This window comes from Mobula birostris, chromosome 4 (genome assembly GCF_030028105.1).
Source record: "Mobula birostris isolate sMobBir1 chromosome 4, sMobBir1.hap1, whole genome shotgun sequence".
In the NCBI taxonomy this organism is placed as follows: Eukaryota; Metazoa; Chordata; class Chondrichthyes; order Myliobatiformes; family Myliobatidae; genus Mobula; species Mobula birostris.
The window spans coordinates 25,844,826-25,872,590 of record NC_092373.1 but is presented as its reverse complement, the minus strand read 5'-3'; the positions used below and the strand labels follow the sequence as shown (position 1 = coordinate 25,872,590).

The 27,765-nt window shown below is 41.8% G+C and overlaps 1 protein-coding gene and 1 long non-coding RNA gene across 3 annotated transcripts in view; one reads left to right on the top strand and one right to left on the bottom strand.

The window, feature by feature from the left end:
* Positions 1 to 12,643, top strand: part of LOC140196217 (uncharacterized) — a 48,938-nt gene extending 36,295 nt beyond the window's left edge. Inside the window, exons 2-3 of one of the 2 annotated variants that reach the window (XR_011885652.1) lie at positions 1,815 to 2,043; positions 12,272 to 12,643. This is a non-coding gene — a long non-coding RNA (uncharacterized lncRNA). Of the gene's footprint in view, positions 1 to 1,814; positions 4,633 to 12,271 lie in introns of both variants that reach the window. The other variant, XR_011885651.1, reaches the window with a different exon arrangement.
* LOC140196215 (sodium/hydrogen exchanger 9-like) overlaps positions 1 to 27,765 on the bottom strand; it is a 574,106-nt gene that overhangs the window by 122,140 nt on the left and 424,201 nt on the right. The window lies entirely within an intron of this gene.

The window sequence follows — 27,765 nt, the reverse complement described above, 5'->3', positions numbered from 1 at the left end:
GCATCAAGCAGCATCTGCCAGTCTCTGTCTTAGCTTCCCTTGCACCTCAAGCAGGAACTACCGATACTGAGAGATGGTCCATGTGGTCCAAAATAAGCTGATACTCCTGCCATTGTGGCTTCGTATGTCCATTTTCAAAGGGCATTGAGAGATTCCCACCACCATAGCAAAGGGTCCACCAAAAGATCACTCTAATCTCTGGGCTGAAACATCAGGAGAGGGGAAAATCATTCCAGGTAACCACTCTGACTGCACCTTGCCCCAGATTGCTGCCACTCCCGCTGAGATGATGCAGTCTGAAACCAGAACCCCAAGGCCAGTCTACTAAACCAAACTACAACCTGCTCTACTGAACTGCAGCAGAACTCCCCAGGGAATCCATAGCCACAGGGACGCAGTGCAGAGAAGCACATGATCAACATAATGATAGATCAACATCGCGACAATATTATAATTTGCGTGGGAGTCTGCATACCTCACATACACATTGTGCGAGTGGGTGACACACTGACACTATCAACAGGTTGCTGACTAACTGTACTTTGCGTTCTTCTAGTAGTTGGAATGTATACAGTAGACATACTCTATTCAGGTAGCAGGTATGGATCTCCATGACGTATTATGGGCATGGCAAGGAGTGCAACCTCTTTCAGTTAAGTACGGGAGGCATCAACCACAAAGTAATGTGCATTGTAATTACTGAACTCCTGAACCTCAGGCACAACTGCCATTCTTCATGTGTGTTCCACCTGCTTCTCTCCGGCAAGGCAGTATGGAAGGAGGCCAGCTCTCTTTGAAATTTAAGTGTTGTTTACCTCCAAACCAACTGTCCTTTGTAAGGTACTTTAGTACAGCGGTCCCCAACCACCGGGCCGTGGACCAGTACCAGGCTGCAAGGCATGTGCTACCGGGCTGCGAGGAAACGATACGAGTCAGCTGCACTTTTCCTCATTCCTTGTCATGCACTGTTGAACTTGAACATAGGGTTGCCAACTGTCCCGTATTTGCCGGGACATTCCATATATTGGGCTAAATTGGTTTGTCTCATATGGGACCGCCCTTGTCCTGTATTTCCCCTGCTAAAGTAGAGCATTCCTATGAAACCGTTCGTGCCGAAATGGCGTAAAGCGAAGAAGCAATTACCATTAATTTATATGCGAAAAATTTTTGCATGTTCCCAGACACAAAAAATAACCTACCAAATCATACCAAATAACACATAAAACCAAAAATAACACTAACATATAGTAAAAGCAGGAATGATATCATTAATACACAGCCTATATAAAGAAGAAATAATGTATGTACAGTATAGTTGGGAAGATTAAGCCAAAACCGATTTGTGGAAAAAAATCGGCATGTATGCACATGCGCACACAGGTGCCTGTGCAAGGCTTCATGGTCATGTAGTCTTTCATGGGGTAAACACAAGAGTTCCGGGATTTGACTGCTACTTTTGTCCCTTATTTGGGAGTGAGAAAGTTGGCAACCCTAACTGTAAAAGACATGTTGAGGTGAGTTTCACCCAATTTGAACACCCCCCACCCACCCGGTCAGCCGGGCCGCAAGAATATTGTCAATATTAAACCGGTCTGCGGTGCAAAAAAGCTTGGGGAGCCCTGCTTTAGTAGGCAGCCACACATGAAAAGAGCAGAACTAGGAGAGAGAACACAGAAAGCTGATCAAGTGGTTGGCGACAGACACACATGTGTATATATACACACACACACATTCACTGACCACTATGACTTTTAGCATAAATTGTCCCACAAGCAATGCGTCCACCTAACAGATGTTCTATTTTTCTGCTGTAGATGCCAAAAGGTGCCATTAAGAGTCCAAATTTAGCAATTAACATCTGAAGATAAACGTACTCAGACTATGTGAAATGAGATGGACAGAGGGAGGACGAATACCAACTGATCTATTCAGGAGGAAGTGAACGTAAGCACGGAGTTGGAGTTTTGGTAGACAAGGAAACAGCAAGAACTATCAAAGGCAGTGTATCCATCAAAAAAAGAGTGATGATGATTAAAATCTCAGGTAAACCATTTGACATTAACGTCATACACGTCTATATACCAACCATGGACTATGACGATGGTGAAGTTGATATGGTCTACGGAGAAGTTAAGAAGTTAATGAAAAAGACTAAAAACAATGAAGTAACTGTGATTCTTGGTGATTTTAATGCCAAAGTTGGCAGCGCAAGGGAAGTTTTGACTGTAGGACCCTTCGGGCTTGGGGAAAGAAACGACCGCAGAGAAAGACTGGTTGAATTTGCAAAAGCGAACACCGGTTACAGTCTGCCAAAACAGAGACTGTACACGTGGACCAGTCCTGATGGTTCAGTTAAAAACCAAATTGACTGTATTTTAGTACCCAATCGGTTCAGGAATGGAGTGAAGCAGGTGAAAACGTACCCTGGTGCTGATGGTTATACAGATCACAACCCAGTGGTATTGGACATGACTGTGCGTTTGAAGAAGATGAGAAAGGCCAAACCATCAAATAAGATAGACTTTGATTTACTCATTACGGATGAAGCAAAAAAGATCGAATATTTGGTCGAAATGGAGAATAGATTTTCAGTCTTAGATGATGAGGGTAGCAACATGGCAGTGGAGAACATCTGGGAGGAGTTTAAAACAACAGTGACAGAAGTTGTGGAAAAGACATTGGGTTATCGTAAAAAGAGCAAAAGACATAACCCTTAGTTCACCGATGAGTTGAGAAAGTTAACTGAAGAAAGAGGAAAGGTAAAACATCAGGATAATGAACGCTACAAAGCCCTACACCGCTTGATTCAAAGAAAATGCAAGGAAGCGAAAGAGAATTGGATGAATGAACAGTGCGATGAAATTGAGCAGTATGAATGAAGTCATGATTATAGAGGCCTTCACCAAAAGGTAAAGGATATGACGAAATTAAAGAGGACTGTGTGTATCAAAGACGGTAGTAGTAATCCATGCTATGAAAAAGAAGAGATCATGGAGAGATGGGTTGAGTACATCTTGGAATTATTTGAAGATGGCAGAATTGAGGATTTACCAGAATTAAATCAATGACTAAGCAACCTAAAATATTGATGTCAGAGATGGAAAGTGCGATTCGGAGTCTAAAATTCAGAAAGGTGGCCGATGAAGATAATATTTCTACTGAAATTCTGAAACCATTTGATCTGAAGGGAAAGATGAACCTTTTAGCGATATTAAACAATGGTTATATGACAGGAAATCTTCCGGAGAACTTTCTCAAATCGGTATTTATCAACTTACCAAAAAAGCCAAGGACGATAAAATGTAACGAACACAGGACGATAAGCATAATGTCTCACTGCATCAAGCTACTGTTGAAAATAGTGTTTGGCAGAATGAAAGTTACAATCAGTGATGAAACTGAAGAAACACAGTTTGGTTTTTGTAAAGGCTCAGGAACAAGGGAGGAATATTTGCGATGACAAACATCATGGAGAGTTGCATTGAGGCACAAAAGACCATCTACTTATGTTTTATTGACTATGAAAAGGTGTTTGATAAAGTAAGATACGGGAAAGTAATAGAGGTGCTGAACAAGTATGATCTGGGATGGAGAATATGCAGATACTGTAATAAGGAACTTGTACTGGAAACAGAAAGCGGCCATCAGGGTAGAAAATGAGCTATCACCATGGGCGTGTATTAAACGAAGCATAAGGCAAGGCTGTGTTGGCTCGCCGGATTTGTTCAACCTCTACAGAGAATGGATTTTTCGGGAATGTGACCATCAGGAGACAGGTATTTGAATTCGAGGCCGGAAGGTGGATAATATCAGGTATGCGGACGACACCGCGTTGTTAGCTGACAGCGAATGCGAACTGCAAATTATGCTGGATAAAGTGAATGAGAAAAGCCTTGACTATGGACTAAAAATCAACCCTAAGAAAACAAAAGCAATAGTGGTAAGCGAAACAATCACTAAAGACTCATTCATGATGGTATTGTTACAAGTGAATGGACAAGACATTGAACAGGTGCAAAAGTTTGAATATCTTGGCAGTTGTCTGACAGATGACGGGAGATGTGAAGTTGAGATCAGAAGGAGAATAGATACGGCTAAGAGCCAGTTCATGAAGCTAAAAGATCTACTATGCAATCGGAAGGTAGACATCCAAAGTAGAATCTGCTTCCTCGAGTGTTATGTATGGTCAGTACTGAGGTATGGATCAGAAACATGGACCCTGAAGAAGGATGACATGAAATGAATTAATGCTTTTGAAAGGTGGTGCTATTGACGAATGTTAAAGATCAGCTGGGTAGAGAAAGTTTCAAATGAGAGGGTTTTGTCCAAAGCTGATAGACCACGGATACTGCTGGAGAAGATTATGAAGTTAAAAGTTGCTTACTGTGGACACGTTACGCGGACAGATAACATCTTGTCGGACTTGCTACATGGAAAGGTGGAGGGAAAGAAAGGAAGAGGAAGGCAAAGAACAAAGTGGCTGGATAACATCAAGGATTGGACCAAGCTGGACAAGACTATGGATATTGCAGACAAGTGTCGGGACAGAGTGGCGTGTAGGGAAATCGTCTGCCAACTGAAAATTCCAGATGCGACCTAATGACGAAGAACATCTCCATTATGTTTGGAAAAGTAATATTCTTTTAAGATAACAAAACTTTATTTATCCATTCAGAGGTTGTGGGAGCACCAGCACTGCTGGTTTATAACTGTATTCCACAATGCCCCTGAACTGTTAAGAAAATAGTCAACAATAGAATTGTGACCAGTGACCAATCTGTGTTTGGGATTTAATGCAGATAAGTACGAGGTTTAGGACCAACCAGGATAGGTCTTACACAGTGAACAGCAGGGCACTGAGGAGTGTGGTAGAACAAACGGATCTGGAAATGCAGGTCCATAATTCATTAGAAGTGGCATCACAGGTTGAATAAAGAATGCTTTCGGCGCATTGGCCTTATAAATCAAAGTACAGAAGATGGGATGTTATGTTCAAGATGTACGACATTGGTGAGGCTTATTTTGGAGCACTGTGTGTAGTTTTGGTCATCTGTCTACAGGAAAGATGTAAACAACATTGCAAGGTTGCAAAGAAAATTTACAAGGATGTTGCTGGGTCTGGAGGACCTGAGTTATCAAGAAAGATTGAATAGGTTGGGACTGTATACTTTAGAACATAGAAGGCTGAGAGGAGATTATATAGTGATATACAAAATTATTAGGGTAATAGGAATTTTCCACTGAGGCTGGGTGGTACTACAACCAGAAATCATGGGTTAAGGGTGAAAGCTGAAAATTTTAAGGGGAACATGAGGGGAGACTTCTTCATTCAGAGGGTTGTGAGAGTGTGGAATAAGCTGCCAGCACAAGTAGTCCATGCAAGCTCAATTTCAACATTTAAGAGAAGTTTGGATAGTAGTGATAGGGGTGGCTATGGTTCCAATGCAGGTCTTTGGGAATACTTGATACTTCATACTTTATTGTCGCCAAACAATTGATACTAGAGTGTACAATCATCACAGCGATATTTGATTCTGTGCTTCCCGCTCCTTGGAGTACAAATCGATAGTAAATATTAAAAATTTAAATTATAAATCATAAATAGAAAATAGAAAATGGAAAGTAAGGTAGTGCAAAAAAACCGAGAGGCAGGTCTGGATCTTTGGAGAGTATGGCTCAGATCCGGGTCAGGATCCATTCAGCAGTCTTATCACAGGTGTAAAGTGAGTCCACGGATGGAAGATTGGTTTGTGTGATGTGCTGCGCCATGTTCACGATCTTCTGCAGCTTCTTCCGGTCTTGGACAGGACAACTTCCATACCAGGTTGTGATGCACTCTAGAAGAATGTTTTCTATAGTGCATCTATAAAAATTAGTGAGGGTTTTAGGGGACAGGCCAAATTTCTTTAGTTTTCTCAGGAAGTAAAGGCGCTGGTGGGTGTTCTTGGCAGTGGGCTCTGCTTGGTTGGTCCAAGTCAGGTCAGTTGTGATATTGACCCCGAGGCACTTAAAGCTTTTGACCTGTTCCACTTGCGCACCACCGATGTAAATTGTAAATAGGCAGTTTAAAAGGTTTTTGGCATGGACTAGATGGGCCAAAGGGCCTGTTTCAGTGCTGTGACTCTAATTCACTCCATTGGTAGGCTTGGAGTCACATATAATTAAGGTTGATGGATTTCCTTTCCTGAAAGGTATTAGTGAACCTTGGAAGATTTTTATTATGCCAATCTTTTACGCTTACAAGCTGTTGAAATATATTCTAAATGTACCAAATTTCGCAGTTACCATATTGCAATTTGAACGTAAGTAACTGCATATGTGCTGGTGTAGAGACTGAACAATAATGCTGAGATGCTGCTTGGATTGCCGCAAGGTAAGCGATGACTAGTGGATTGTCCATTGAACAATTTTCCAACTGGAATCTCAGGGTGTGTGACATCTTGCTTAAGTAAGAGCATTACTCCTGAAATCTATCGCTCAACCAGTACTGTAATTCAAGATCAGAGTGTAGAGTACAGTGTTGGTGGCTGTTGAGATCACCATGACTAAGATCTTCTGTGTGATACAATTCTTCCTGGTACTTCCTGTATCCCTTTACAATTTGTTCATTGTTTCTGAACATGTGAGATTGTGAGATTTACAGATTTGTTCTTGAAGATGGCTGTGCCATTATCAAGCTAGCTTTTGATACTGACTGATGTCCCCATCCATCTAATTTGCATGCTTCCAGCAAGTGTGATCTAATATGCACTTACCACTGTAACTTTTGGTAAATGTGTGTCCATATAACAGATGAACTACTTGTCTGTTAAGGGTATCAAAATGAAGCCTTTTTAGCAGATAGTATCTCTTGTGGTGAAATAATATTTTTTTCAAAATACTATTGTTTGTTTCTATAATTTCACAGCAATAGAAGTAAATTTGAAAGAATAAAATTCTGTAGAGAATGAAGCAGATGCTAATGTTTTTTAATATATTTAAATAGTTTATTTATATAAAATCAAGTAAAAAGTATTCAAAGACTGTGTATGCTGTTAACTAATATAATCTTGTTACAGAGTACTACAGCACAGAAAAGACCTTGTCTGTACTGAATTATTAATCTGCCTAGTCCCATCAACCTGCACATGAGCAATCGCCCTCCATACCCCTCCCATCCATGGACCGATCCAAATTTCTCTTAAAAGTTGAAATCAAACCTGCATCCACCACATCTGTTGGCAGCTCATTCCACACTCTCACCACCCTCCGAGCAAAGAAGCTCTCCCTTAAGGTCCCCTTAAATATTTCACCTTTCACGTTTAACCCATGCCCTCTAGTTCTAGTCATGTCATATTCCCAGACAACTGCTGTGGTATGTACGATAGTACATACTGCCGGCCTTTATAGCAGTATCAAAGCGGGAAGAAATGTAGTAATCAGCTGGTGTCTCACCTAATTTATTAAACATCTCCAGTATTCTTCAAATAAAGCGCACACACACACTCTCACAACTGAGGCCCTCACAATGGGAGGGATGCAAATATAAACAGTAATAATTGAGAAATTGTCTCCTAGCATATGTATCTGCGTTCTGAAGCACAAACACAAATATATATTCTAATTTCACAATGAATTTCAAGTTGCTATGTGGTTACTGGCTCAAAATGATTAATGCTTGCAGTGTTTTGCTGAATTTTAATCTTGATTCAATGTATTGTGTTTTGCTTTTGTAAATTGATTAATTGGATTTGGACAGCGTGGGTCATTACGAAACACTAAAACATTAGCAAGGTGGATATTTTTATTGAATATCTCATGATTAACTGAATGAAGACACTTTGTCTAACATGGTTCTACATTACTCATCGAGCTGCACAATTGTTTCTTAATGCTCAATTAAATTTTCAATTCTTCAGAGGAAATTTCTCTCCCTTCAGCACTGGAACTTAATATTCAGAAGGAAATTTATGTTACGTGAAACTAGAGCTTAAAGTAATATCACAAATCTGCTGTTCCTTTTGTCCCGCTGTATTACAGGCTTACTTGATGGATGCAGTAGAAAGTACCCTGACCTCTACTGCTGGCCATTTTGTATAAAGGTCACAGAGCTCCTCAGGGAATGGGGCTGAGGTTCTGCTGAGAGGAAATTTATAAAGTTTTTAAGAGGAAAGTGAACAATAGGGGAGGATAGCAAAATGAGAAATTGCAGCCAGTCTGTTAGGAAATGGTGCATACAAACCTCTAATTACTGTCAGAGCACAGGAAAACAGTACAAAAACAGAAGGCTCTTTGGCTGAATACAGGCAGCATTCATGATACTTGATAAGTAAATTAGAGGTCTAACCGGCATTACAGAACAGTAGTTGCAAAGTGACCAAGGTCAGGAAGTAAATATTCCACAATATCTAACTTTTAGAAGAGACAACCAACATGGGGAAAAATTAAGAGGCAGGGAATGAGATTGCTATGATAAAGAGAAAGGATTTCTGTTTGGAAAATCAATTAGTGAAATCAGTTTGGGTCGAGCTGAAACAGCAGGGGCAGTAAACATTGTTAGGAATTGTATGTATATAGCAGTTGTAAAGCAAAGTATATCATCATTCAGGAAATTAGAGATGCATGTAGCAAATCTAATACAAAAATCACTAAGGACTTCAATCTTCATAGTCTATACTGTGGGTAAATCAAATTAGCAGTAATAATGTGGAAGATGAATTCACAAAGTGTACACAGATGATTTATTTTGGATCACTATATTGAGGATACACAGCATTTTAGAACTAGAATTGCATAATGAGGAAGGTTATTGATAGATAGATAGATAGATAGGATTTTTATTGATCCCAAAGGAAATTACAGTGTCATAGTAGCATTACAAGTGCACAGATATACAAATATTAGAAGAGAAGTAAGAATGAATTAAAAAAAAGTTACATCAAACAGTCGAACAGGAGAGGGTCATCATTTCCCCGGCTATAGGTTGACTCATTATAGTGCCTAATGGCCAAGGGTAAGAATGACCTCATGTAGCGCTCTTTGGAGCAGTGGAATTGTCTTAGTTTATTACTAAGAGTACTCCTCCGTTCAGCCAAGGTGGCATGCATAGGGTGAGAAATACTGTCCAGAATTGACAGGATTTTCAGGAAGGTCCTTTGTTCTACTACTGCCTCCAGTATGTCCAGTTTGACTCCTATAACAGAGACAGACTTTCTAATCAGTTTATCGAGCCTGCTGCCATCATCCATGTTGACGCTGTTGTCCCAGCACACCACTGCATAGAAGATTGTACTGGTGACAGCAGTCTGATAGAACATGTGAAGGAAAGGCCTACATTCTCCAAATTACCTCAGTCTTCTCGGGAAGTAGAGGCGACTCTAGCCCTTCTTGTACACAGCCTCTGTGTTGGTGCTCCACTCAAGTCTGGCATCCAGGTGCACCTCCAGGTACTTGTAGGTCCTCACCACATCCAAGTCCTCACCATCAATAGTAACGGGGAGCAGTGCAGGCCTAGTCTTCCCAGAGTCCATCACCATCTCCTTTGTCTTACTTATGTTGAGCTGCAGATGATTCAGCTCGCACTATTTGACAAAGTCCTCCACCAGGGCCCTGCATTCATCCTCTCATCCTCCCTTTATACACCCGCCAATTTCTGCACGTGACATGATTCAGTGTTGTATCTGAAGTCCGAGGTACAATATACAGGGTAAACAGGAAGGGAGCCAATACAGTCCCTTGTGGGGCCCAAGTGCTGCTTATTGCCGCGTGTGACACACAGCTCTGAAGCTGCACAAACTGACGATCTGGTAACAGAAGGTTATCTGGTGAACAGTGCTCCTATTGTGCTAGAATTTTATATAGGAATTGAAACTAGGGTCATCATAAGCAGTGACTTCAACCAGGCCAATATCAACAGTGTGCTACCAAAATACCATCAGCATGTCTTCTGTTTCACTAGGACCCCAAACATCATTGACTAAGGCCACATCACCATTAAGGGCAGGTAAACTCTCGACCTCACAGTCTACCTTGTCATGCCCATAGCATATTCTTGTTTGTCTGCATAGCACTTTCTCTACAATTATAACACTAGAGTCTGCATTCTGCTATTGCCTTTTCCTTGTACTACCTTTGATCTTCTTAGGTTTTGAAATAATATCTATGGATGCCATGCAGAACAGTTTCTCTACTGTATGTTGGTAGATGTGACAATAATAAACCAATTACCGACTAGTGCCTTAAAACTGAATCAAACAATAAAGGCATCAGTCTTTCATTGACCAAGTAGGATTGTGGCATCTGGGTTCACTTCTCCGTGAAACCCCTGACAAACTGACACCTTCATGGCCTCCCAGTGCACGGGCAGAAGTCATAATACCTGTCATTTTTATCTTCTGCCCTCGGTATTCTCCCCAATGTCCTAATCACAATGTTTTCAGTATAGTGAGGTATATTCTCTGTTCACGGTGTGCATTTCTCTAAATCAAGAAGACAAAATGCACTCCGGAGATAGTTTTGAGTCCCGTGGTTGTCCATAAGCATCAATCTCCTTTCCACAGACACAGGGGATTCTGCAGGCGCAAGAGATTGCACAGTCGCTGGAAAACCTGAGCAACACATACAAAATATTCGAGGAACGAAGCAGGTCGGGCAGCATCTGCAGAGGGGAATGAACAGTCAATGTTTCAGGCCAAGACCCTTCGTCAGGACTGGAAAGGAATGGGGCAGAAGCCCTAACGAGAAAATGAAGAGACGGAGGGAGTACAAGATGTCTGGTGATAGATGGCACAAGGTGGAGGATAAGGTGGGTTGGTGGGGGAATGATATAAGAGCTGGGAGGTGATGGGTGGAAGAGGTAAATGGCTGAAGCCAAAGGAATCTAATAGGAGAGAACAGCGGACCAAGGAATAAAGGAAAGGAGGGGAACCAGAAAGAGGTGATGGGCAGTTCATGGGGGTGGGGTGGAGTAAAGAAGGGGTGACAGGGTAACTAGAATGGGGAATAGAAAAAGGGAAGTGGGGAGAGGAAAACGGGGTGGGGGGGGGTGAGAAATCACCAGAAGTTATTGAAATCAATGTTTGGAGGCTGCCCATATGCAATGGGAGTCCTGACGAAGGGTCTCGGCCTGAAACATCGACTGCACCTCTTCCTAGAGATGCTGCCTGGCCTGCTGCGTTCACCAGCAACTTTGATGTGTGTTGCTTGAATTTCCAGCATCTGCAGAATTCCTGTTGTTTGCAATGAGGTGTTGCATTTCAAACCTGAGTTTGGCCTCATTGTAGCAGTAGACAGGACCATGGACAGACGTGTCACCATGAGAATATCTCCTTTCCATTCTCTATCCCCACCATCCCATCTCCCTCTCCCTCTCCCTCTCTCGCTTTTCAACATTCTTTCCCTGCATGTTAAGTTCTAACTTTAGGCAGGAATTTGATCTGTTACTTTATGGATGCTGTCTGACCTGTCAAGTGTTACCACTCATACATACCCACTTTGTATTTCTGACCCCTGCCAGCAGTTGATTAAGATAGAGCAGCACATTCCTTTGTTCCTGTTGGCTCTTTACTACAACTATCAACAATTTAATTGTCAAAGAGCTCCTTCAAATTCCCCTGCACAGCAGATACCAGTGCTGTCTTCAAATACTTCACCAGGAAAGGTACGCATGGGCTGAAGTGAAGGCTGTATGCACTTTTGGTGACAGTTTTGTGGAATATTTCCATTCCATCATACAGGTTTGCTGAAACTTGTATTTTGTTGCTATGGAGAGCTTAAAAACACACACTGACTATCTTGTTCCTGATGAAGGAGCTTGGCCTGAAACACTGACTCTTTATTCCTCTCCATAGATGCTGCCTGACCTGCTGAGTTCCTCCCACATTTTGTGCAGAATCTCTTGTGTTTATAACTGGCTATCTATTTAGTACCTAACTATTGGCTAATATCACAGTTCTATGCTTTTAGATTATGCAGAATTGGTGTATGTAAGGTTCTCAGTCCCAGTTGAAAACTTGAAGAGTGGGGAAACTCGATTCAGGGTTCCAATTCACTCAGGGAAGGGAAATGCAAGGTTCATCTTTAGGAAATTATTATTCAGCCTGTTAGTTTCCCCAAATCTACTCCCTGCAGAAGTCAATCTTTGATGAAATTAGATCACATAATATGCTGCAGTTTCAATTTCCTGGGCCCAGCACATTGAGGTGGCCAAGAAGGCAGCACTCCAGCAGTGCTTCCTCATTGTGAGCTTGCAGAGATTTGTTATGTCACCAAGTACTCTTGCTAATCTCTACAGGTGACTGGTTGCATCACCGCTTGGTATGGAGGAGGTTCTAATCCAGGGGATCACAAGAGGCTGCAGAGACTGTAGACTCAACCAATTCCATCGCGGGTGCAAGCTTCCCCACCATCAAGGACATTTTCAAAAGGCAGTGCCTCAAGAAGGTGGCATCCATCATTAAAGACCCTCACTATCCAGGACATGCCCTCTTCTTGTTGTGATCACTGGGGAGGAAGTGCAGAAGCCTGAAGATACATGCTCAAAGTTTTAAGAACTGCTTCTACCCTCCTGCCATCAGATTTCTGAATGGTCCACGTTGTTATTCTATTTTTGTACTATTATTTATTTCTCTAATTTATAATAACTTTAAGTCTTTGCATTTTACTGCTGCCACAAAACAATAAATTTCATGGCATATATCAGTGATAATAAACATGATTCTGATTTTGCACCCATAAGAAAATCTATGTTTTGTAAAATTATCCTTTTGGATAGAAATGAGAGAAACTACAGCTGTGAAAATTTAACAAAATAGAATTGTATAACTGTATTATGTCAAGAATCAGCTCCCCTCTGTTGGAGGACAGAGCATAGTGATAAAAAATGGAGACTACAGAAATGCGTAGTGTTTCTTGTAACTTAAGTAACAGTGACCAAGAGGTAGCGGTTCACACACGTGCGCAGTGGGCGGTTAGGATAAAAAGCAGGAGGGTTGAAGATTGGGACTTCTGTGGACAGTAACAATTGGAGGAAGGAGGCAGCATTTGAGGGGAGGAAGCAGTCTAGTCAGTCAACTGAGGAAAGTATATATTCAACCCCAACTGACTATATGAGGAATGGTCACAGGGCAACTAGCAGTTAACATGGATATCAGTGAATGAATAAGAGTTTCAGTGATCTGAAAGTAACACATGGGTTTGTGATATTAAAATTGTTACAAAACACTGAAGCTATGGTGAGAATATTGATAGTATGTGTAGAAGCGGTAACATACAACTGTAATAAGATTGTCTTTTGTTAAGGCATCCTAGTTGGCTGTCTTGTTATACACTTCAAACTCAGATTCCTATTACAAAAAAGAGAGTAGGGAAAAGCTTAGATCTTATGGAACAGAAGCTTAAAATGGCCATAAGGGATATGGAAGCAGGATGGACAGAGGATTGTGTATGGGAACTGGCCTTTGAAATTGCATTAAAAATCAGAAGTTCATGAGAAATGGATTAAAGTTTGTGAGGAGAGGAAGAGGAAAAGTATGCAGCAAATAATGAATAGAAAGTGATAATAATAAAAGAGATAATAAGACCATCAAAAATATAGAATCTGAATTAGGCCATTTGGCCCACTCAATCTGCTCCGACATTCTATCATGGCCTTTCAATATTCAAAAGGTTCAATGAGAACCTCATTCTTCTAACTTCCAGTCAGTACAAGCCCAGAGTCATCAAATGCCCCTCATACGGTAACGCTTTCATTTCCAGGACCTTTCTCATGAATCTCCTCTGGATCCTCTCCAAAGCCAGCATATTTTTTCTTAGATAAGGGACCCAAAACTGCTGAAAATACTCCAGGTTTGATCTGATCAAAGCCTTATAAAGCCTCAGCATCACATCCTTACTCTTATGTTGTAGTTCTCTTGAATGGATACTAACATTATATTTGCCTTCCTTGTCGCTGACTCAACCTGCAAGTTAACTTTTAGGGAATCCTGTGCAAGGACTTCCAAGTCCCTGTACATCTCTGATATTTGAATTGTTCCCCATTTAGAAAATAGTCTACACTTATCTTCCATCTACCAACGTGCATAATCATACACTTTCCCACAGTATATTCTATCTGCCACTTCTTTGCCCAATCCCCAATCTGTTTAAGTCCTCTGTAGTCTTCCTACTTACTCAAAACTACCTGCCCCTCCACATATTGTCCGCAGACTTTGCAACAAACCTCTCAATTCTGTCATTGACATAAAATGTAAAAAGAATCAGTCCCAACACAGACACCTATGGAACACTACTAGTCACTGGCAGCCAACCAAAAAGGCTCCCTTTATTCCCAGTGTTTGCCTCCTACCAATCAGCCACTGCTTTATCCATGCTAGTGTCTTTCCTGTAATACTATGGGCTCTTATCTTGTTAAACAGCCTCATGTATGGCATCTTGTCAAAGGTCTTCTGAAAATCCAAAAAGAACAACATCCACGGGCACTCCTTTTTCTATCTTGCCTGTGCAATACTGCACGTCTATTTCACTGGTTTATTGGTGAGACTGATGGTGGGGGAGCTGCATGGCCTCGGCCACTGTCACTGTGGGGACTAGACCTTGTGCCACAGTATTTTCCGTTGCAGCCATCCAGGAGGGGAGACATCAGAGGCGGTGTGGCATGGAAGTCCATGCTGGATTGGGGGCTGGGCTCTTCCTTTCACGCTGCCTTCCAGTGTTCACTTGGTGGAAGATAAACTGGATTGTTTGTGTGCATTCAGTTGTGGACTGCTGTGGGCCTGATCTTGCTGACAACACCTATGTACTATCAATTTACAGGATATGTTACTCAGGGACTTAGCGATATATATTTTTGTGTTACTGTATGCTTACTACTATCTTATAAGTGCTATATATGCCTTGAGCTGTCTATGATTGTTGGGTTTGCACCTTGCTCCTGGAGTAAAGCTGTTTCATTTGGCTGATTCATGGGTATTCATGTATAGTTGAATGATAATTAAACTTGAACTTATTTCCTCAAAGAATTCCAACAGATTTGTCTGGCAAGACTTCCTCTGAAGGTAGAACAGTCGACGTAGTGCATATGGATCTCAGTAAGGCATTGGATAAGGTTCCCCATGCAAGGCTCCTTCAGAAAGTAAGGAGGCATGGGATCCAAGGAGACCTTGCTTTGTGGATCCAGAATTGGCTTGCCCACAGAAGGCAAAGGGTGGTTGTAGATGGTTCGTATTCTGCATGGAGGTCGGTGACCAGTGGTGTTCCTCAGGGATCTGTTCTGGGACCCCTCCTCTTTGTAATTTTTATAAATGACCTGGATGAAGAAGTAGAAGGGTGGGTTAGTAAGTTTGCTGATGACACAAAGGTTGGGGGTGTTATGGATAGTCTGGAGGGTTGTCAGAGGTCACAGCAGGATATTGATAGGATGCAGAACTGTGCTGAGAAGTGGCAGATGGACTTCAACCCAGATAGTATGAAGTGGTTCATTTTGGTAGGTCCAATCTGAAGACAGAATATAATATAAACGGTAAGAGTCTTGGCAGTGAGGGGGATCTAAAAGATCTTGGGGTCCGTGTCAATAGGACACCCAAAGCTGCTGCATAGGTTAACAGCGTTGTTAAGAAGGACTATGGTGTGTTGGCATTCATCAACCATGGGATTGAGCTCAAGAGCCGTGAGATAATGTTACAGCTATAAAAGACCTTGGTCAGACCCGACTTGGAGTACTGTGTTCAGTTCTAGTCACCTCACTACAGGAAGGATGTAGATACTATAGAGAGAGTGCAGAGGAGACTTACAAGGATGTTGCCTGAATTGGAGAGCATACCTTATGAGAATAGTGAACTTGGCCTTTTCATCTTGGAGCGGCAGAGGATGAGAAGTGACCTGAGAGAGGTGTATAAGCTGATGAGAAGCATTGATTGTGTGGATAGTCAGAGGCTTTTTCCCAAAGCTGAAATGGCTAACACAAGGGGGCATAGTTTTAAGGTGTTTGGAAGCAGGTACCAAGGGGATGTCAGGGTTAAGTTTTTCTCACAGAGAGTGGTGGGTGTGTGGAATGCACTGCTGGCGGTGGTGGTGGAAGCAGATACAACAGGGTTTTTTAAGAATCTCTTAGAATAGTACATGGAGCTTTAAAAAAAAAGAACTATGCACCAGGGAAATTCTAAGCATTCTCTGGAGTAGCCTACATGGTCAGCACAACATAGTGCTATAAATTTCTATGTTCTATGTTCCGTGAAACAATGCCGACTTTAGACTACTTTATCATGTGCCTCCAAGTACCCTGAAACATCATCTTTAATCCTTAAGACTCCAGCATCATATCAACCACTGAAGTCGGGGTAACTGACCTATAATTTCCTTTCTTCTGTCTCCTTTCCTTCTTAAAGAGTGGAATGACATTTTGTAAATTTCCAGTCCTCCGGAACCATTCCAGAGTCTATGGATTCTTGAAAGATCATTACTAATTTCTCCACAAACATCTTCAGCTCCCTCTTTCAGAACCCTGGGGCGTAGACCATCTGGTCCAGGTGACTTCTCAAGCAGTTTCTCCTTAGTAATAACAACTACACTCACTTCTGCCCGACACTCTTAAATTTCTTGCATACTGCTTGTGTCTTCCACAGTGAAGACTGATGCAAAATACTTATTAAGTTTGTCCACCATTTGTTTGCCCCTCATTACTAGTTCTCCAACATCATTTTCCAGTGGTCTGTTATCCATTCTCGCCTCTCTTTTACTCTTTATATAGCTGAAAACAACATTTGGTATCCTTTTATGTTATTAGCTAGCTTACCTTCATATTTCGTCTTTTCTCTCCTTATGTTTTTTTAGTTGCATTCTGTTGGTTTTTAAAAGTTTGCAAACATGTTACTTTCCACTAGTTGTTGCATTATATGGCCACTCTTTTGCTTTTATGCTGTCTTTGACTTCCCGTGTCAGTCATAGTTGCCTCATCCTCCCTTTAGAATATTTATTCATCTTTATCCTGCGCCTTTCAAACTGCTCCCAGAAATTCCAGCCATTGTTGTCTGCTGTCATCCCTACTACTCCCCTTCCAATCAACTTTGGCCATTTGCTCTGTCATGCATCTGCAATTCCTTTTATTAGACTGTCATATTCTTACATCTGACTTTATCTTCTCCCTCCAAATTGCAAAGTGAATTCTAACATATTATGAGCACCGCCTTTTCTCTACTGGGCTCAACCACAAGCTGCTCTAAAAAGCCATCTCGTTAGCATTGTATCAATTCCCTGTGGAGTTCTGTAAAGGCCAAATCATTGGGCATAGTTAAGGCCGAGACTGATAGGCTCTTGATTTCTAAGGGGTCAAGGGTTAGGGGGAGAAGGCAGGAGAATGGGTTAAAAAAATCTTCTGTGATTGAACGATGGATCAGATTCGATGGGTCGATGGGCCTAATTTTGCTCCAGTATTTTATTCTGAAGTATTCTGAAGTGAACAGAGACAAAAAAGGGTTAAACCACTACTCATTGTGGGTTGATAGCAATAGGAGAGAGTAAGATAGAAAATCAAAGACGAACATAAAAACTGCCTTAAAGGTTTAAAAGATCCAAAAATGTTAGTATATAGAGAAATCAAGCATTGAGAGGAGAAATGATGACAAGTAGTTTGCAGGCGATGCCCTGATACTAATGGCTTAGAACGCTAATTTCTCAGTTTCTCCTACTGGAAACGGGGTTAGGAACAAATCCTGACCAGCACTGGAACTATTATTACAATGGAAGATTTAATCTGAAAATGAGGGGGTAAAAGGGAAGCAGTTTATGTGGAAGTGACTGAATCTTTGACTGGCTGTTTTTGTTTGTTTCAGTGTATGTCTTTAGAAGGTGCATGCAGGTTTGTGTTTGCCCTTGATCACTATTCTTTGTTGTTAGATGTGTTTATTTCTCTTTACGTACATTTATTTGCTTTTTCTTTCCAATTTCATTTAAGTGTAACACACACAATGCTGGAGGAACTCAGCAGGTCAGGCAGCATCTATGGAAAGGAATAAACAGTCGACGTTTCAGGCCGAGACCCTGATGGAGGTGCCTGACCTGCTACATTCCTCCAGCATTTCGTGTGGAGCTCTGGATTGTTGGCATCAGCAGAAACTCTTGAATTTTTCATTTAGTACTGCCTGTTCTCTAAGCTCATGATCTCAAAATTTCTTTAATGTTTTCCAAACACTTAGCCTACCAACTTATCACTCAAATTAATACTTCTAGGTTGCATGAAGATGTGTTGCTTTTAAGATTTTTTTTAATGTTTGTACCCAGTCATGGAAAGAATTTGAGAGAGGATAATGAAGACAGTGAAGTGTCTGAATATAAATTAGACTTAATGTGCTTTAATTTGGTTACAGTAACTTTTGTTCCTTTCAATTGATTGTAGAACATAGAACGGTACAGCACAGGAACCGGCTGGTCGGCCCATAATGTTGTGCCAAACCAGCTAAAAAGCAAATAAGAAACACCCAAACACTTATCCCTCCTACCTACACAACGTCCAACAGAACACAAGACCATAAGATATTGGAGCAAAATTAGGCCATTTTGGCCCATTGAGTCGACTCCACCATTTCATCATGGCTGAGCCAGTTTTCCTCTCAGCCCCATTCTCCTGCCTTCACCCCGTATCCCTTCATGCTTTGACTACTCAAGAATCTTTCAACCTCTGCCTTAAATATACATAAAGACTTGGCCTCCACAGCTGCCTGTGGCGACAGACTGAAGAACATAGAACAGTACAGCACAGGAACAGGCCATACGGCATGCAAGTAGCATTAATTAATTTAATTAGTATGCTGTAGATCTAAGAGTTTATTTTGAGGACCAACTCCATCCACACCCACACATAGCAGCTTTATCAATTGCGAAGAAACAATAATCTTCATTGGAAGGAAAAATATACTAACTGATGTGACAGATTCAAAAATAGAAAGGAAGAGATTCTGCTACTATTCAAATAAAATAGCTAAAGAATTGCTTTTATATTTTAAGGTAACTCACTGTAAAAGGTTTCCACTCTTTCATAGCAGTGCAAGATTTCACATATTTTTGTCATCCATCTATTGATTCAGATTCATTTATTTTCCACATGTACAGTACTGTGCAAAACTCAACATGGAGCGGAGAGTGGGTTTGTAAATCTGACGGCAGCAAAGGATGCTGGGAGTCACAAGGGTGGAGCACCACAGGAGGGTGTGGGGCCAGTGGCACAGAAGGAGTGCCAGAGGCAGGGTGTGATGTGGGTGCAGCCACACCCAGCTCTGAGACACGTGACAAAGTGATTTGATTCTAAACAATTGGTTTATTGATCATTCCAGAATGTCCCTCTGATGCTTCCCATTCCCTCCACTCTCCCCTCCTCTTTTCCCAAACATGATTCCCCTCTCCCTGCCCCCTTCCCACTCTCAGTCCACAATAGAGACCCATATCAAAATCAGGATTATCTTCACTTACATATATCATGAAATTTGTTTTTTTTTATTGTGGCAATACATAAAATTACTACAGTACTGTGTAAAAGCCTAAGGAACCCCAGCTACATATATCAAATCCCCTTTAAAACTCTTTCCTCTCCCCTTAAACCAATGCTCCCTTGTTTCTGAGACCTCATCCAATGAGAAAAAGGTTCTGACTATTCATCTCTTTATGTCTCCTATAATTGTATATGCCTCAATCAGGCACCCATTGGCTATTGGAAGCCAAGTTCAGCTTATCCCATCTCTCTCCAAAACTGAAGTACCTCAAGTAAAGCAACTTCCTGGCAGATCTCCTTTGCAATCTCTCCATAGCAGTCACATGCTTCCTATAATGCACACAAGATTCCAAGTACTATCTAACCATAGTTTTGTAAATTTGCAACATAACATTCCAACTTCTATATCTATGCCCCGACCTCTGAAGGAAACCATGGCAGATGCATTCTTCACTGCCCTTTCTGTCTATCACTTTCAGTGAACTGTAACAGGTTGCCCTGTGTTACAACATTCTTTAGCACCTTACCTTTTGCTGTCTATGCTTTGTTCCCATTTCCCAAAAGGCATTACTTTGTGCTTGTCAGAATTAAGTTTCAACTGTTCAACTTTCATCTGATCAATATCCTGCTGTAGCCTTTGACCACTCTCATTATACACATTACCAGTCTTCCTGTTATCCGCAAATTACTAATCCTATCTCATATATTCTCATTCAAGTGATTAAGATATACCACAAGGGTCCCAGTGCTGATCCCACTCGTCACAGACTTCTAATCCTTCCACCGTTACCCTCTGCGTCCTATCACTAAGTCAGTTTTATATCTAATTAACCAGCTCATACTGGATCCCATGTGTCTTAGCCTCCAAGACCAGTCTATCATGTGAGACCTTGTCAAATGTCTCCCTAAAGTCCATGCAGAGACTATTTACTGTGCTGCCTTAATCAAACTTCTTAGTTCATTCCTTCCTTATGTGCTGTGTCGTATGGCGTAGACCATTATGGTCTTTCCACGACCATGATTGTTCTTGGGAAATTTTTCGACAGAATTGCCTTCTTCTCCGCAGTGTCTTTACAAGACAGATGACCCCAGCCATTATCAGTGCTCTTCAGAGATTGTCTGCCTGGCGACAGTGGTTGCATAACCAGGACTAGTGATATGCACCAGCTGCTCATACAACCATCCGCAACCTGCTCCCATGGCTTCATGTGACCATGATCGCTGTGGGGAGGGGGAGGCTAAGCAGGTGCTACACCTTGCCCAAGTAACGAAGGAGCACCTTACACCTCCTTTGGTAGAGACGCATCTCCACCCTGCCATCCACTTCTTAGTTACCTCTTCCAAGCACTCGAGGCCTAATGTTTAGGGTCCAGGTCACCAGAGAGTCCGGCGTCCGAGGCCAAGTGTTTGGGATCCTTATTTGTCAATCTTCGGTAAGTCTTGGGGTCACTACCAAAGGTCGAAACTGAAGTTCGATCTGAAGTCAAGGCCTGATGGCTGGAATCCTGAGTCCAACGGGGAAGCTGAAACCCAATCTTTGTGAATCTACAAGTCCACTGGGGCGGAATCCAGAGATGGGCTGTCCTGGTGTAAGAGGATTGCATGTGTTTTAGGAGGTGCAGAGAGGAACGGGGCTTGTTTATCTCTAGTTGTTTTGTTCGGTGTTGTTCTACCAAGCATTGTGGGCATGCTGTGTTGGTACAGGAATGTATGGCAACATTTGCTGGCTCCCCCTGCACCCTATTAGGCTGTGTTGGTTGTTAATGCCAATGACACAATTCACTCTGTCTTTTGACTCTATGTACATGTAAGAAAATGAATGAATCTGAATGATCAGTTGCAAATTAAGTTTAAACCAAGAAAGATGCAACTTCTCTTGAGAAGTCCATAACTTTAATTTGGAACATTTATGAGAACAGCTACCTGAGACAGGAAGGATCAAGCCAGTCGTTCACCGTACATAGGATCAACTGAAACTAAAAGGATTGTTGGCCTGTATAGGTAATGGATACTGGGATATTCCCGTGATTGGTTGCCAATGAGGCTGCAAACCACAGTGATATTTGTAATAAAGAACAAATCCCAGACCTGCACAGTTACTTCACAACCATGTGGTTCCCAAGAGAAACACAGACTGATTAAATCATCAGGGCATTAACAAACAGTCCAGTTAGAAAATGATTTAAAATAATCAAGTTAGATTCAAAGCAAATGCGTATTGTTGAGTTCAGTCAGAACTGTGAGTAAAAGTGGAGATGGAGTTTAGATGGGCACAGATACTAGGAAGTGAATGGATGTGGCAAGTATCCATTCAGTATGTGGGAATGCAAGGAGTTTAAAAGAAATCTGCTAAAGGAGATATTATCTGGATTTTACATTGCTGGGATAGACACAATTCAAGAATTACAAACAAATCTTCATACTGTCAAGGATAAAGCACAGCTATTCAAACAGAAAGAGTGAGTAATGCTTAATGTCATTAAATAGAAGGGAGATACCTAAAGCTACTGTATATGCCATTTATTGGAGTTTTACTGTAGGGCTTGAGCAGACAGATAGTTGCTTTAATTAAGGACAGAAGAATTGAATCCCATCCTTGTTGAATGATAGCAAGGTGGTTAGCAGACTGTAACAAAACAGGGCAGCCAACATGGGTTACCATCCCCAATAAAACAGAATTGAATTGCAAAGGTAATAATGATGTAACAATATAGGTACTTCACCTATACCCCAAGAAAATATGAGCTGTCTTTAAGGTAAAATTTAACTTCAAGGGTTACGGTATAAGGATATCTGCACTGAATATGAAGCTTCACCTTCCCTCCTCATCCAAACCACTGACTGCTGGTCCAACAATGGGAAAGGTATACCTTCATTGGACCAGCTGGTGGTGTAGTGGCATCAGCACTGGTCTTCAAGGCAGATGGTCCTGAGTTCAAACCCAGCCGGGTCCCAACCTGGGCAGCAAAGTACCCATGTGGAAGAAAGGCCTGGCAATCTCCCTCTGTATCCTGCCATGAAAACACTCGGGACCCTACGGTCATGAAGAGTCGGACTTGACTTAGCAACTGAACAACAACATACCTTCGTTACTATCCCAATGGGATTACGAACCAGAATCAAGTTTATTATCACAGACACAGGTCATGAAATTTGATGTTTTGTGGCAGCAGTACAGTGTAAATGCATAAAAATCACTAAATTACAATAAGAAGTATATGAATAAATAAATAGAGCAAAAGGAGAGCAGAATAGTCAAGTAGTGTTCATGGACCATTCAGAAATTGGCTGGTGGGGGGGAAGAAGGTGGTCCTAACATGTTGAGTGTGTGCCTTAGTGCCTCCTCGATGGCTGTAATGGGAAGAGGGTGTTTTCTGAGTGGTGGGTGTCCTTGATGACAGATGCCAGTTTCTTGAGGGTCACCTTTTGAAGAGATCCCCAAAAGCATAAAGGCTACTGTCCATGATGGAACAGGTTCAGTCTATATCCCTTTGCAGCCTCTTATGATTCATACCAGGCTGTGATGCAACCAGTGGAATGTTCTCCACGGTACATCTGTAGTCTTTGGTGACGTACTAAATGTCCTCAAACTCCTAGTATGTGTACCGTTGGGTGTCCCTGTTTTGTAATTGCATCAATATCTTGGGCCCAGGAAAGATCTTGACACCTGGGAGTTTGAAGCTGCTCTCTCATTCTGCTGCTGACCCCACTGATGAAGCAGAATCAGAATCAGGTTTATTATCACCGGCATGTGACGTGAAATTTGTTAACTTAGCAGCAGCAGTTTAATGCAATACATAATATAGAAGAAAAATATAATAAGTAAATAAGTAAATTTTATTCAGTATACTTTATACAGTATACATATATTGAATAGATTAAAATCATGCAAAAAACCAGAAATACTATACATTAAAAAACAGTGAGGCAGTGTCCAAGGGTTCAATGTCCATTAAGGGATCAGATAGCAGAGGGGAAGAAGCTGTTCCTGAATCGCTGAGTGTGTGCCTTCAGGCTTCCATACCTCCTGCCTGATGGTAACAGTGAGAAAAGGGCATGCCCTGGGTGCTGGAGGTCCTTAATAATGGATGCTGCCTTTCTCAGACATTGTTCCCTGAAGATGTCCTGGATAATTTGTAGGCAAGTAACCGAGATGGAACTGACAAAACTTACAACCCTCTGCAGCTTCTTTTGGTCCTGTGCAGTAGCCACCCCCACCCCCTGAAACCAGACAGTGATGCAGCCTGTAAGAATGCTCTCCATGGTACATCTATAGAAGTTTTGGGAGTGTATTTGTTGACATACCAAATCTCTTCAAACTCCTAATGAAGTATAGCCGCTGTCTTGCCTTCTTTATAACTGCATCGATATGTTGGGACCAAGTTAGATCCTCAGAAATTTTGACATCCAGGAACTTGAAGCTGCTCACTCTCTCCACTTCTGATCCCTCTATGAGGATTGGTATGTGTTCCTTCATCTTACCCTTCCAGAAGTCCACAATCAGATCTTTCGTCTTACTGACATTGAGTGCCAGGTTGTTGCTGCGGCACTACTCTACTAGTTGGCATAACTCACTCCTGTACGCCCTCTCGTCACCATCTAAGATTCTACCACCTAAGAATGGTAGTATCATCAGCAAACTTATAGATGGTATTTGAGCTATACCTAGCCACACAATCATGGGTATATAGAGAGTAGAACAGTGGGCTAAGCACACACTCCTGAGGTGCACCAGTGTTGATCGTCAGCGAGGAGGAGATATTATCACCAACCCGCACAGATTGTGGTCTTCCGGTTAGGAAGTTGAGGATCCAATTGCAGAGGGAGGTACAGAGGCCCAGGTCCTGCAACTTCTCAATCAGGATTGTGGGAATGATGGTAATAAATACTGAACTATAGTCTATGAACAACATCATGACATAGGTGTTTGTGTTGTCCAGGTCGTCTAAAGCCATGTGGAGAGCCATTGATCTATTGTGGCGATAGGCAATTTGCAGTGGTCCAGGTTCTTGCTGAGGCAGGAGTTCAGTCTTGTCGTGACCAACCTCTCAAAGCATTTCATCACTGTAGATGTGAGTGCTACTGGGTGATAGTCATTAATGCAACTCACATTATTCTTCTTAGGCACTGGTATAATTGTTGCCTTTTTGAAACAAGTGGGAACTTCTGCCCTTGCAGTGAGAGGTTAATTGATAACACCTGTGTGTTCTCCTGATCTCCCCTTCCTGAAGCTCACAATTAATTCCTTGGTCTTACTGATGTGGAGTGCAACACTGCTCAACCAACTGAGGTACAGGAGACTGAAGAACCACACCCAATTTTTTAGGTCCCCTTCGCCATCAGACTTCTGAACGGTCCATGAATCCATGAACCTCACTACTTCTCTTTTGCACTATTTGTTTATTTATGTTTTGTAACTCTTAGTATTTTTATTATGTTTTGCACTGTAATGCTGCCAAAAAAAACCAATTTCACAACTTAAATTAGTGATAATAAACCTGATTCTGATTATCCTGATGTTGTTTTGCTGTAGCTGTACAGTCCAAGATATAAAAAGATTTACAATACGTCACAATTTTAAAAATAAATTAATTAATGATGCAAAAGCGGAATGAACCATTCAGAAAACTGATGGCAGAAGGGTGGAAGTTGTTGTTAAAATGTTGAGGCTCCTGTACCTCCTCGCTGTAAGCAGTAATGTCCTTGTCATATCTGCTAGTTGGGCACAACCAAAGTCTTGATGGTGCTAAATTTGAGTTTTACTGTACTCTGTTTCTACTAATGCTCAATAATGTAACAAGGGGTATCACTACTATAATATCATTTCCTGCCTTAGGGTATTAGTAAGAGTTCGGCACGGACTAGAAGGGCTGAGATGGCCTATTTCTGTGCTGTAATTGTTATATCGTTATTATATGGTTATATTAAAATGAGCATACTAGGAACCCTCACATCACTTGCTATGTTGGCCCACAAAACCACAGCTTTGAGGGTGATCATTATCATGCAAGAATCTGCAGAAGCCATTCCCCTCTCTGTTTAAGATATAAATCCTCTAGAGGTGTAGGAACTCCTGAACTTATAACTCTGATGAAAAATGATTACTGTTTGTGATCAGCAAAGGTACTCTGCTGTAACCTTTAATTATTGATTAATCTAGTTGAAGCCGAGAGAGGCTGTGCGCAGTAGATTTCGTAGAGCAGGGGTTCCCATCCATTCTTGTGCCTACCGTTAACTGAACCCCTGTCCTTGAGACTAAGCTTGAAATGTTTCAAAATATTATCAAAAGGATTTGAGGAGGAACTGTAAATTAACCTCCTGGATAAAAGTAGTTAAATGGAGAAATAAAACTTTCAAAGTACAGAGAAGTGCAGGCATGAAAGCCTAACAAGCAAGAGCCTTGAATTGTGTAACACTAAGAATTCGTTCACAGCCTCTGAAGGACAGTACAGAGTGATAAACTGAGGCCTCATAGATTTATCAAAGACAGAACCTTTCACAGGAGCTAACAGGACAGGTTTATGTGACAGCATAACAACAAAGGCATGAATTAGGTTAGATGAGTTACTCTATTGTGTATATGTCAAGACACAATATTACAAGATGGATGTGATAACATTATAAACAGATGCACCTCAAGGATACATCCTTAGCTACTGCTCTACTTTCTTTACACTCAACGACTGTGTGGCAAAGCACAGCTCAAATGCCATCTATAAATTAGCCAATGACACACTGTTGTCTTCAGAATATCAGACCGCAATGATGAAGTCACAGGAGTGAGATAGGTTGGCTGGTTGGTCTTGCTGAGATTAAGTGTGAGGTTGTTCTGCTGACTTCCCCTTCCTGAAGGCCAAAATCAACTCTTTGGTCAAGCGGACACTGGGAGAGAAGTTGTCACAACAACCTCACACTCAATGTCAGCAAGACCAAAGCATTGATTGTGGACTTCAGGAAGGGGAACACACTCAAAATGCTGGAGGAACTCAGTAGGCCAGGCAGCATCAATGGAAAAGAGTTTTGGGCTGAGACCATTCATCAGGACTGGGGAAAAAATGACGAGGAGTCAGAGTTGTAAGGTGGGGGGGAGGGGAGGAAGATACACAAGGTGATAGGTGAAACGGGGGGGGGTGAAGTAGAGAGCTGTGAAGTTGATTGGTGAAAGAGATACAGAGCTGGAGAAGGGGGAATCTGATAACAGAGGACAGAAGGCCATGGAAGAAAGAAAAGGGGGAGGAACACCAGAAGGAGGTGATGGGCAAGTAAGGGGATAAGGTGAGAGAGGGTAAAAGGAATGGTGAAGGGGGCGGGGCACTACCGGCAGTTCAGATTGGAAGCTATCTAGACGGAATATAAGGTGTCGTTCCTCCAACCTGAGTGTGGCCTCTTTGCGACAGTAGAGAAGGCCGTGGACTGACATGTTGGAATGGGAATGCAAAGTGGAATTAAAAAGGGTGGCGACACTTCCCATATCTCTTTCGCCATTCAACTTCCCAGCTCTTTACTTCACACCTCCTCCATCCCGGTTTCATCTAGCACCTTGTGTTCTTTCCTCCCCTCCCCCTACCTTCTAACTCTGACTTCTCAACTTTTCTCTTCTCCAGTCCTGATGAAGGGTCTTGGCCTGAAACGTCAACTGTACTCTTTTCCATAGATGCTGCCTGGTCTGCTGAATTCCTCCAGCATTTTGTATGTGTTGCTTGGATTTCCAGCATCTGCAGGTTTTATTTTGCTCGTTCAGGAGGGGAAGTCAGGAGTATACACACCAGTGGAAAGGGTGAGCTCCTTCAAGCTCTTGTACATCAACTTCTCGGGTAATCTCTCCGGGGCCCAACACATTGATGCAATCACAAAGAAGGAATTTAAACAGCTCCACTTTGTTAGGAGCCTGAGGAGATTTGATATGTCACTAAAGCCTCTTACAAAATTCTGTAGATATATGATGGAGAGGTCCAGATCATTTGTTAGAATGTTGTTTGGGGACTTCTCCAGTGCATTTAACACCATGCAACCCCATCTCATAGGACACAAACTCCAGCAAATGAATGTAATCCCCCACCTCATACTCCTCATCCTCTCCTTCCTAATAGACGGACATCAATAAGTGAGATATAATAGTTATATGAGCACCAACAGGCAAATATCAACTGGAGCACCATAGGGCTCGGTTATCTCACCAGTCTTGTTCACACCGTACACAGATGGCTGCAGAAGCTCACGCCCGGGTATGCAGTACATCAAGTACTTAAATGACACAGTCATCATTGGCACTACCAACTCCGATTTTGAATATATAGTATGCATTGCAC